Raw genomic sequence first — 10903 nt, 5'->3', positions numbered from 1 at the left:
GGCTTGCTAGTAGTCCATTGTTGCAGATCTGGAGTCACTCATAAGCCAGACTAGGTAAGGATGCTGGATTTCACTTTAGTGAACCCAGATGGGTTTTTACAACAATCAATGATAGTTTCGTAGTCACTCTTACGAGCTTTATTTCCCAGAATTATTAATTCAATATTCAAACTCCCAACACTACTGTGGTGGGATTTGAACCCACGACCCCAGAGTATTAGCCTGGGCCTCTAGATTCCTAGTCCAAAGACATTAACACTATGCCATTGTCTCCCCTTAGTTTGTGGCCAATTACAGTGAGCGGACTCCTGTCTATTGTACCTTACAATGACAAAGACAAAACCAAATAATTAGTGAATGCAAGACAGCTCTGCAGAAATGAAATAAAAGAGAATCAAGATAATTGATTTTCTTTGGAACTCCCACATGTTCTTACACTAATTTTTCTCAACTGCTAAGAGAACATTGTTTAACTGATAATCACGTTTCTTTAAATCCGGAACAAAATACACTGAGTGTATTTATACACTTTATATAGCATTTCAAAGAAATAATTTAAACGTTCCTACTGTTAAATACTACGTTTAACCTGTAAAAAAAATTAGAAACTCTTAGAGAGATAGAACATTGAAGAAGTCATCCAGTCCATTGTGCTTATAATGGCCCTTTGGTCAAACTACCCAGTTAATCTCAATCTCCCATCGCCCCATGATTTTTAAAATTCCCTTTAGGTTTTCATCCAATTCTCTCTTGAATGTTATTCTATTCAATCACCCTTCCAGGCAGAGTATTCCAAATCAGTCCAGCTCAATGGATAAACATAAACTGCCTCATGTCACCTCTGGTTATTTTGCCAATGACCTTAAGTCTGTGTCCACAAGGTTAATGACCCTTCTGACACTCGAAACAGTTTCCAAAGCCAGGCAGAGAGAAAAACACTTATTTCCAGCTTGATGTCCCTTCGAAACCAAAACTGCTGCCAGCCAAAACAGAAAATAAAATCTTAAATTCACTCGGAAGGAGAAAAAACTGTCCAAAACACATGACCTTCCTCCTAACAGTGCAGGTCATAAAAGATCCCAGAATAAAAATAAACAAACCCCATTTAAGTAACAATAAAAGGATTTCTACAGACAGCTCAGCAATGCTCAAAGCTGAGAGCACAGAGAACATGATTTTAAAAAAATACATCTCTTCAAGGTACACTAATGTAACAGAGTACATAACTAAAATCTTGTTTCTAGAGTTTTCCACCATGCAAGTCTGATTAATAGACCCTTGTTTATGTTGGTTACCCAATTAACCCCTCCCTCTCCCAAACATCTTCAGCCTCATGATACTGTATGCTTCTCTTGACCAATCAGGTCCTGTTGCTAAACTTACATAATGGCCTTCCTACCACCACTGTATCTTAAGGCTTCTACATCCCATGGTCTCTTGCAGACCAAGACATCTACATGTAAGCCTTTAGCTTAGACAAGCAGGCCCAAGTTCTCAGCTGTTTTGTCGCAGTAAGTTCATTAAACTTGACATAAACTCCCAGAATCCATCTATCTTTGAATCATTCAATATAGTGCCCTATCTGTAGGTTTTCCCACTTTACCCATGGTACCAAGACAAGGCCCTAATAAAATTAAATGTTTGTTTCCAATAATAAAGATGGATTTTAACAATTAGCTTCTTGTTATTTACTGAGTAGGTTTACACTCCCTCCCCAGATGCTATCTGACTCACTAAATATTTTCATCATTTTCTGTTTTTATTTCTATATTATATGGAACTTTGCCAAACACCTTCTAAGAGTCAACATGGACAACCTCATCTGTAGTGCTCTCATCAATGCTTCCTATTATTTCACCAAAGACCTCAATCAGATTAGTCAAATCTGATTTGCCTTTAAAAATCCAAGACAACTTCCATTTAATAGCTCAAGCTTTTCCTGCATCTAAAAATTTCTCTGCCACTGATGTTAGGCTCCCTGTCCCATGGTTAGCATTGCTGCTTCACAGCACTAGGAACCCAGGTTCAATTCCCAGATTGGGTGACTGTCTGTATGGAGTTTGCACGTTCTCCCTATGTCTGCCTGGGTTTCCTCCAGATGCTCCGGTTTCCTCCCACAGTCTGAAAGACATGCTGGTTGACCCAAACAACTGCCAAAATGTGGCAACTAGGGAAATTTCACAGTAACTTTGTTATAGTGTTAATGTAAGCCTTACTTGTGATTAATAAATCAGCTTTACCTTACTTTATTTTTGTTCTACAGGAGTGTAGCATTTGCAATGTTCCAATCCTCTGGTACCAATTCCATGTAAAAAGTCTGACAACACCAGGTTTTAGTCCAACCTATTTATTTGATAATATACTCGCAAGCTTTCGGGTTAGCCCCTTCGTCAGGTGAATGGAGAGTTCTGGCCTCAGACAGAGCATATAAAGCACAGACACAAACACAACTGTCTGTGCTTTATATGCTCTGTCTGAGGCCAGAACTCTCCATTCACCTGACGAAGGGGCTAACCCGAAAGCTTGCGAGTATATTATCAAATAAATAGGTTGGACTAAAACCTGGTGTTGTCAGACTTTTTACTGTGTTTACGCCAGTCCAACGCCGGCATACCCACATCATGACCAATTCCATGACCAAGGGTCCTCCATGATTTTCACCCTCAGCAACCTAGGATGCATCCCATCTGGACCCGATGACTTTTCTACTCTGTAGGCTGCCCACTTTTAAGTAAATCCTCCTTATTTATTATTCTAACCAATCTGACCTCCTTCTTTACTTTTACATTTACCTCCAACGACCACAACCATCTTCATTTGCCTGAGGGTTGACTCCAGCCAGGGGACAGCTTCCCCCCGATTTCTCCTGACTTCAATTTTATTAGTCAATTACAAGGGGACACAGGTTCAAGGTGAGAGGGGGAAAGTTTAAGGGAGATGTGCAGGGGAAGTTATTCAAGTCAATTGCGGTGAGTGCCTGGAATGCGCTGCCAGAGGAGATAGTAACATTTAAGGGCATCTGGATGGGTACATGAATAGGGAGGAAATAGAGGGATACAGACCGAGTGAGGGCAGAAGGTTTTTTTTAGTTTAGTTTGGACATCATGAGTGGTACAGGCTTGGAGGGCCAAAGGCCCTGTTCCTGTGCTCTACTTTTCTTTGTCCTTCATTCTCCTTGGCACTCAGTCAAATACTGCCTTGATTCAAGGGCAATCACTCTCACCACACCAGCAAAGATTATGCACAAGTTTCTGCCCATTATTGTGGCAATCATCATCAAGAATTGTCAAACTTGTTTTCAAATCCTTCCATGGGCCGAGCCTGACAAGGAGCTTATCCGTGTAAGCTCCTTTCAGCCCTGGAGATCCTTGTGCTACTCCAAGTCTGGCCTCTTTATTTTCCTCACTCCCTCACTGGTGAGCGCTCTTTCTGCTGCCTGAATTCCCTCCCATAACCTCTCTGTCTCTCTCCTTGAAGGATCTGCTTCACACTGTTTAGCTCAGCTTCTGATCACCTGTCCTATCCTGTGTCAAATTTGTTTAAACGTCACCCCTGTGAAGAGACCTGGGATATCAGAAGTGCAAATGAGATGAGGGGCGATCTTATTGAAACATATAAGATTATAAAGGAAATATATAAGATAGAAGCAGGGAAGATGTTTACACTGGCAGGTGAAACTAGAACTAGGGGCATGGCCTCAAAATAAGGGGAAGCAGATTTAGGACTGAGTTGAGGAGGAACTTCTTCACACAAAGGGTTGTGAATCTGTGGAATTCCCTGCCCAGTGAAGCAGTTGAGGCTACCTCATTGAATGTTTTTAAGGCAAGGATAGATAGATTTTTGAACAGTAAAAGAATTAAGGGTTATGGTGAGCAGGCAAGTAAGTGGAACAGAGTCCATGAAAAGATCAGTCATGATCTTACTGAATGCTGGAGCAGGCTCGAGGGGCCAGATGGCCTACTCCTGCTCCTAGTTCTTATGTTCTTATGTTCTTAAACAGCTGTTAAAAACTGCTGAAGTAGTTAAACTTTAGCCTTCCATCAGTAAATGCAGAGCATAGTCAGTGTGGATCACTGAAGGCGGACAGGTATACACGCATTCTCAGCCCTGCCACAACAAAAGTTGATTTACCGACATGTAATGTGGCTCAAAACTATAATCGCTGAATCCCTTCTAAGAATGGATATGTGGATTCAGGTCAGGGGTTAAAGGTGAAAGCAAAATCAGACTGGTGCATGCAACCCTGCTGCAGTAGACACAGCTGTTTTCATATAGTCTCAGGGATGTTTTTGTTTCTAGATAAGAAGTATTATTAAATCTGACTTGCTGATTTCCTGTTAATTACTCATGACACACATACTTGTCAATAACTATTGCCATCTGCTTGCCAAAGGCCTTGTACAGCTCACTATTATTGCAAATGATCCTGGACATACATGCGTTCAGCGTGTGGCTCAGTTAACCAGTGATCTTGACAACACTCTGCGCTACTTTAACACATCAGGAATGAGAAATTCATGCAGTGTTGGGAAAAAACACATTATTTGGACCGTTGCATTTTCTTTTTACAAAATGGCAGGATTTTCCAATGGACCCACTGCACCCCCCAAGACACAGAAATCCCCGCTTGAGGTCAACGGATCTGGAATTGGTCCATCAAACTTTCCGTGCCACCCGTGGCGATTCCTGCAGTGGGTGGGGCTGGAAAACCTACACTCCTAAGTTCACCTTTGGACTGGGAGCAAGAATACATTTTCTCAAAAAAAATCACCCAACCAGTTTAATACTTCAGAGAGGAAGAGCTGTTTGCTTGTTTGCATGACAATTATTTTTAATTGATGGGAGGGAAAAAACTGGCAAAGTCTTACTGGAAATCACATGACAGGGATGAACTTTAAACTTGTTTTTTGAATTCAGTCGGAACTGAACTGAGAAAGTGAGAAACTTCCTCGTTCACATTCTCTCATCTTGCCTGAGATCGAGGGGTTAGCAGCATCCAGCCCCTGGATCCTCCTCTCACTGGAACCTGCCTGTCTTTGAGAAATCCGAGAGCCTGAGACAAGGATTGATCCATCATATTCTCCCCCATGCTGAAGTTTTGTTGGTGAAAACCTCCAGGCCTCCACTATGACTAGCGATCTAAAGTTTATTTATTAGTGTCACAAGTAAGGCTTACATTAACACTGCAATGAAGTTACTGTGAAAATCCCCTAGTAGCCATGCGCTTGTGCCTGTTTGGGTACGCTGAGAGAGAATTTAACATGGCCAATGCACCCTAACCAGCACGTCTTTCGGATTGTGGGAGGAAACTGGAGCACCCAGAGGAAACCCATGCAGACACAAGGACAATGTGCAAACTCCACACAGACAGTGACCCAAGCCAGAATTGAACCCGGGTCCCTGGCGCTGTGAGGCAACAGTGCTCACCACTGTGCCACTGTGCCACCCACACATAATTGATCATAATAGATAATTGGCCATTTAGGTGAATGAATTAAACTTTTAAGCTAATGGTGCTGTCAGTGTACTATTGGGTCTGGATAAACTGCACACTCCTCCGATTCTGCTCGGAACAAAGGCAGAGTCTCCAGCAGCACTACAAAGGCCTACTTTGTTTTCCTGAGGACAGGCAGCACTGCTGGCCGATATCTACATAGTACTTGTTGCGCCTTTCATTTATGCGGTCTAGACAGCTGCCTCCCCTCAATGTGCCCAAACATATTGAACTGGCATCACACAGCCTAGTGATGCCAGGATTTTATATTTAGACAGTGCAGGTCTGGACTTATCCACTCCTGAAGAGAGAGGCTGTAAAGTGCATCCTGAAGGAGCATTATTTCATGAACCAGGCACCTGGACAGTGGGTCAGTAAAATTCATAGAACTTTTTATCGGTTGCAAAATGTCTGAAAGAGTTCTGAATTGTTTTTTGGAGCTGGTTTGGTGCATTCATCAGAGTGTTTCCACAGCCTCATAGTGATGGCAGAGAGGGTGGGATCTGTCCACACGAAGGCTGCACCAGTTTGAGGCCAACAGTGGCAGTGTCTCCAGGCATGACACAGAGATGGAGTAAGGCTGAAGATAGGGCAGGCTCTGCCTGATTCTCCTTGTCGTAGGCTGGACTGGAGTCCTGGACAGTGACAGGAGGCTGTCCACAACCTTGGTGTGTGTACTCGTTCAGCACTTCCCTGCATGCCTTCCCTTCAAGATGCTCATCTGCGACCTCCGTAGCAGTACCCATCTGCCACTTTGTCCTCCTGTAGAGCTGGCAAAGGAAACATCCTTTACCCCATGCTTTATTGCAGCCAATGGTGCCCAGTGAATCACCAAGTGCTGATCCCAACTCAGTGTTAGCTGCCAAGATACTTGCTGTGCCAACACTGAGCTGGTGGCTGTGAGTGTCAGAGGAAGCTATGGTTCCTTTTAGTCGAGTGCTGGGCTGTTGCTCTCTCACTTCTTCTTTGGGTTGCTGTATCTGGACAGGCATCAGTTCCTATGAGTCTGAAAGCAGGAACTCGCTTCCCCTAAAAAAAGGGAAGTTGTTGTTAGGGTGGAAAACAGGAGCTGTGATGGTACCAGCACCTTGTCTGATAGCTACATGAGGCAGTGCACAAAGAACAGTATGGCACAGGAACAGGCCCTTCAGCCCTCCAAGCCTGTGCTGATCACGATGCCTGCCTAAACTAAAACTGTATGCCCTAACAGAGTCCATATCTTTCCATTCTTGTCCTATTCATGTATTCATCTAGAGGCCTCTTAAATGTCGCTATCGTACTTACTCCCACCACGGGGGGCAGCGCGTTCCAGACATTCAGCACTCTCTGTGTAAGAAACTTGCTTTGCACATTTCCTCTGAACTTTTCCCCATGCACATTAAACCTATGTCCCCTACTACTTGACTTTTCTCCCTAGGAAAGAGCAGCTGACTATCCACTCTGTCCATGTCACTCGTAATGTTGCAAACTTCTATCAGGTCGACCCTCAACCTTCATCGTTCCAGGGCTGTGAGTTGAGGAAGAGCACTAGGCCAGGAAGATACCATCATCCGCAATGTTCTCAGAAAGAATGGATACCACCCAACATTTTAGGGGAGGCGATGGCCGAGTGGTCTTCTCACTAGGCTATTAATCCAGAAACTCAGCTAATGTTCTGGTGACCTGGGTTCAAATTCCACCGCGGCAGATGGTGGAACTTGGATTCAATAAAAAATATCTGAAATTTGGAATCTACTGATGGCCATGAAACCACTATCTGAAAAACCCATCTGGCTCCCTAATGTCCTTTAAGAAAGAATGTCTGTCATCCTTACCCAGTCTGGCCTACATGTGACTTCAGAACCACAGCAATGTGATTGACTCTCAACTGCCTTCTAAACAAGGGCAACTCAGGATGGGCAATAAATGCTGAACAGCCAGCAATGTCCATGTCCCGTGAATGAATAAAAAAAAATTGCAGGCAGCCCAGTAATACAAAGAACCATCTCCTCTGTGAGGGCTCGCAAATGCAGGTGCCATTTGCCACCCGTCCACCCTGGCTTGTCTCCACTCCCTTGTGTTGTGCGAACACCTTATCCTGCAACAGAGAGAACAGAATGCCAGTTACTGTGTTGCACGATATTTGGGTGCTGCTTCTGCCATGGCTGAATAGCTGGAGAAGTGCGAAGGCAGCGAGAGCTGGGTGTGAGCTTGGCAGCATCGATAACTGCGTCGGAGGGTGAGGTGGGAGTACCTGGATGTTAGAGGTGAATGGTGAGTGCCAAGGAGTGCAGGCTGGCAGAACAATGGGTGTGTGGTGCATCGAGCAGCATGAGCGGTCAATGTTACAGTGGATAGCAGATGCAATGTGACGATGCACTCACTTTGAGATACATCTTAGGACATCCTGAGGTCATGACTGGTGCTATGTAAATGCAAGTTTTTTTTATATATCAATCCTAAATTATCATTTACTCATTTACACCTCCATTTCCTTATATAATTTCTGTTTAATTTGAAGTAATATTTCAGAATAACTTTGTATAGCTTTTATTCATCTCTCACAATGCTGCAGTTTTGCTTCATAATTCTGATCCCTGGCACTAAGGCAGTACCTTGCTATTCTTGTCTGCCCATCTCTGACAGTTGAACATCTGTCTCCCTTGCATTTTGGGACATAATACTCATGGTGTGGTCTTGTGGCACAGTGGGTAGCGTATCTGCCTCTGAGCCAGAAGCTCTGGTATCAAGTCCCACTCCAGGGGAACACTTCAGCAGTCAAGGGCACTCAGCCTCTGATCTTCAGGTAAGCCTTCTCCAAGGTAGCCTTCAAGACACACAACACAGAATCGCTGAGCAGAAACTGATAGCCAAGTTCCACACACATGAGGACAGCCTCAATTGGGATCTTGGGTTCATGTCACACTATCTGTAACCCCCACAACTTGCCTAGGCTTACAAAATCTCACGAACTGTCCTGGCTGGAGACAATACACATCTCTTTAACCTGGACTTAACCCTCTCTCCACTTGCCTTGTCTGTACATGTAAAGACTTGATTACCTGTTAAGACTCACATTCCAACCATTATCTTGAGTAATTGAGTTTGTGTTTATATATGTCCTGTTTGTGAATCCAACTCCCACTTACCTCTTGAAGGAGTAGTGCTCTGAATGCTTGTGCTACCAAATAAACCTGTTGGACTTTTAACCTGGTGTTGTGAGACTTCTTACTGTGTTTATCCCAGTCCAACACTGGCATCTCCACATCATGGAAGATAGCATTATCAAATAGGCTGAGTATCAACATATAAATCCTTTCAATGTATGCCAAAAGCAAATGGTAAGAGTGGGACAGATTCCTGTATTTCCATTTGATGGGAAGAATGTTGGAGCCTGTACCATCTTACATAGCTCCAGGCTACAGAATGCAGGTAAAAGTGCATGTTACCACAGCAACCTGGACTCTAGTGGGCTGGATGGTTGGTGTGGATCAGATTGGTGCCAACAGCTGGTGTTGGGTGGATTTGGGAGTCCAGCCTGGATTTGGGATCCTGGATATTCCAGAGGTTGATCGTGATTGCATTGGGTTGTACTATGGTCGTGTAGTTCAACTTACCATTGGCTTTGTGGATTGTAACTCTGCATGGGTTGGCAGCGATACTGAGGTAGCTTTTCAATTTGCTGTTTTAATTCAGAGGATGCAGATGTCACTGGTTAGGCCAGCATATGTTACCCATCCCTAATTGCCTCTGAGAAGGCGATAGTGAGCCACTTTCTTAAACCAATTCGGTCCATTTGGTGTAGGTATAGCCACAGTGCTATTAGGAAGAAAGCTCTAGGATTCTGACCCAGCAGCAGTGAAGGAATGGTGAAATGGTTAAAGAACAAAGAACAACACAGCACAGCAAACAGGCCCTTTGGCCCAACAGGCTCGCGCCATCATTTTAACATTCAGTGAATGCCTCATCTACCTTCTTCTACCCATGACTTTTCTCTACGCCAGATTTGGGGAGGTCTAATTTAGGGACAATTTGTTCACATCAATCAGCCTAAAAGCAGATTTTTGAGGTGTGGTAGGAGACCAGAGCACCCAGGGAAAACCCACGCAAGCACGGGGAGAATGTGCAAACTCCCACAGACACCAACCCAAGTCAGAGATCCGGTCCATGTATCTGCACAGCAAACAGTGATAGTCACTGAGCTGTCGTGTTGCCCATCAAAGGTTCCAAGGTGTGTGGTTCGAAAGGGACTTGGAGGTTGTGGTATCTCTGCGCATCTCCTGCTCTTGTCCTTCTAACTGCTAGAGGTCACGGGTTTGGAAGGTGTTGTTGAAGGAGCTCTCATGAGTTGCTTCAATGTATGATGCCACTAGGAGCTGGTAGTAGAAGGAGTGTATGTTAAAGGTGGTGGATGGGGTGCCAGTAAAGCGGGCTGCTTTGTCCTGGATGGTGTCGAGCTCCTTGAGTGTTGTTGGTGCTACGCTCATCCAGGCAAGCAGAGAATATTCTATCACACTCCAGATGTACACCATATAGATGATGAACAGGCATGGGGAAATCATGAATTTTCCAGCACCAAATTCCTAGCCTTACCTGCTCTTGTAACCGCTGTATTTATATGGCTGGTCCAGTTCAGCTTCTGGTAATACCCCCACTTGTTGATGCTGAGGAATTCAATAATGGTGATGATATTCAATGTCATGCTTTGCAGCAATCAACAGAAATGAAAATTGGGTTGTGCCTACGATTGGTGGCACATTGACAGAGCCAGTTTCAGGCGAGGCATTGAGTTGAAAATCTACCCCACTGAGTTCAGTGCCCAGTGGCGACATCTTGGTCTTTTCTAATTTTTCTGGGATAATTCCGTCATGAAAAGCATCACTTTTATTCTTCTGTCTGTAATATTATAGAGTTTCATGCTCTTACACTAACTTTTTTTTGGTAACAAACAAAGCATAAAATTGTAGAATCCCTACAGTGCAGAAGGAAACCATTCAGCCCATCGAGCCTGCACCAACCACAATCCCATCCAGGTCCTATCCCCATAACCCCACGTATTTACCTGCTAATCCCCCTGACACTAAGGGGCAATTTAGCACAGCCAATCCACCTAATCAACACGTCTTTCAGACTGTGGGAGGAAACTGGAGCACACAATGTTTGCTTCTTTCATGGATTACCACGACAATTTCACCCTGATCCCTCTCCTTTCGATTTCTGAAAGCTCCTTGACTCAGCGAGTTATTATTACCAATTGCTTACACAGTCATAGGAGTACACAACACAATCATACCTTTCCACTTCAGATAATTGAGTCAAAACAGCATGATTCATTTGTCCTGTAGTTCCATGAAGAGTGTTTTAGTGTGAATTGTAGACAGCAGCCATTAACTACTGCAGCTAATGCAGATCTCAGGAAAGATAACGTTT

This window comes from Carcharhinus amblyrhynchos, chromosome 20, assembly GCF_965287045.1.
Source record: "Carcharhinus amblyrhynchos chromosome 20, sCarAmb.v2.hapA, whole genome shotgun sequence".
In the NCBI taxonomy this organism is placed as follows: Eukaryota; Metazoa; Chordata; class Chondrichthyes; order Carcharhiniformes; family Carcharhinidae; genus Carcharhinus; species Carcharhinus amblyrhynchos.
The sequence above is the reverse complement of the archived record's forward strand: the minus strand, read 5'-3'. Positions refer to the sequence as shown.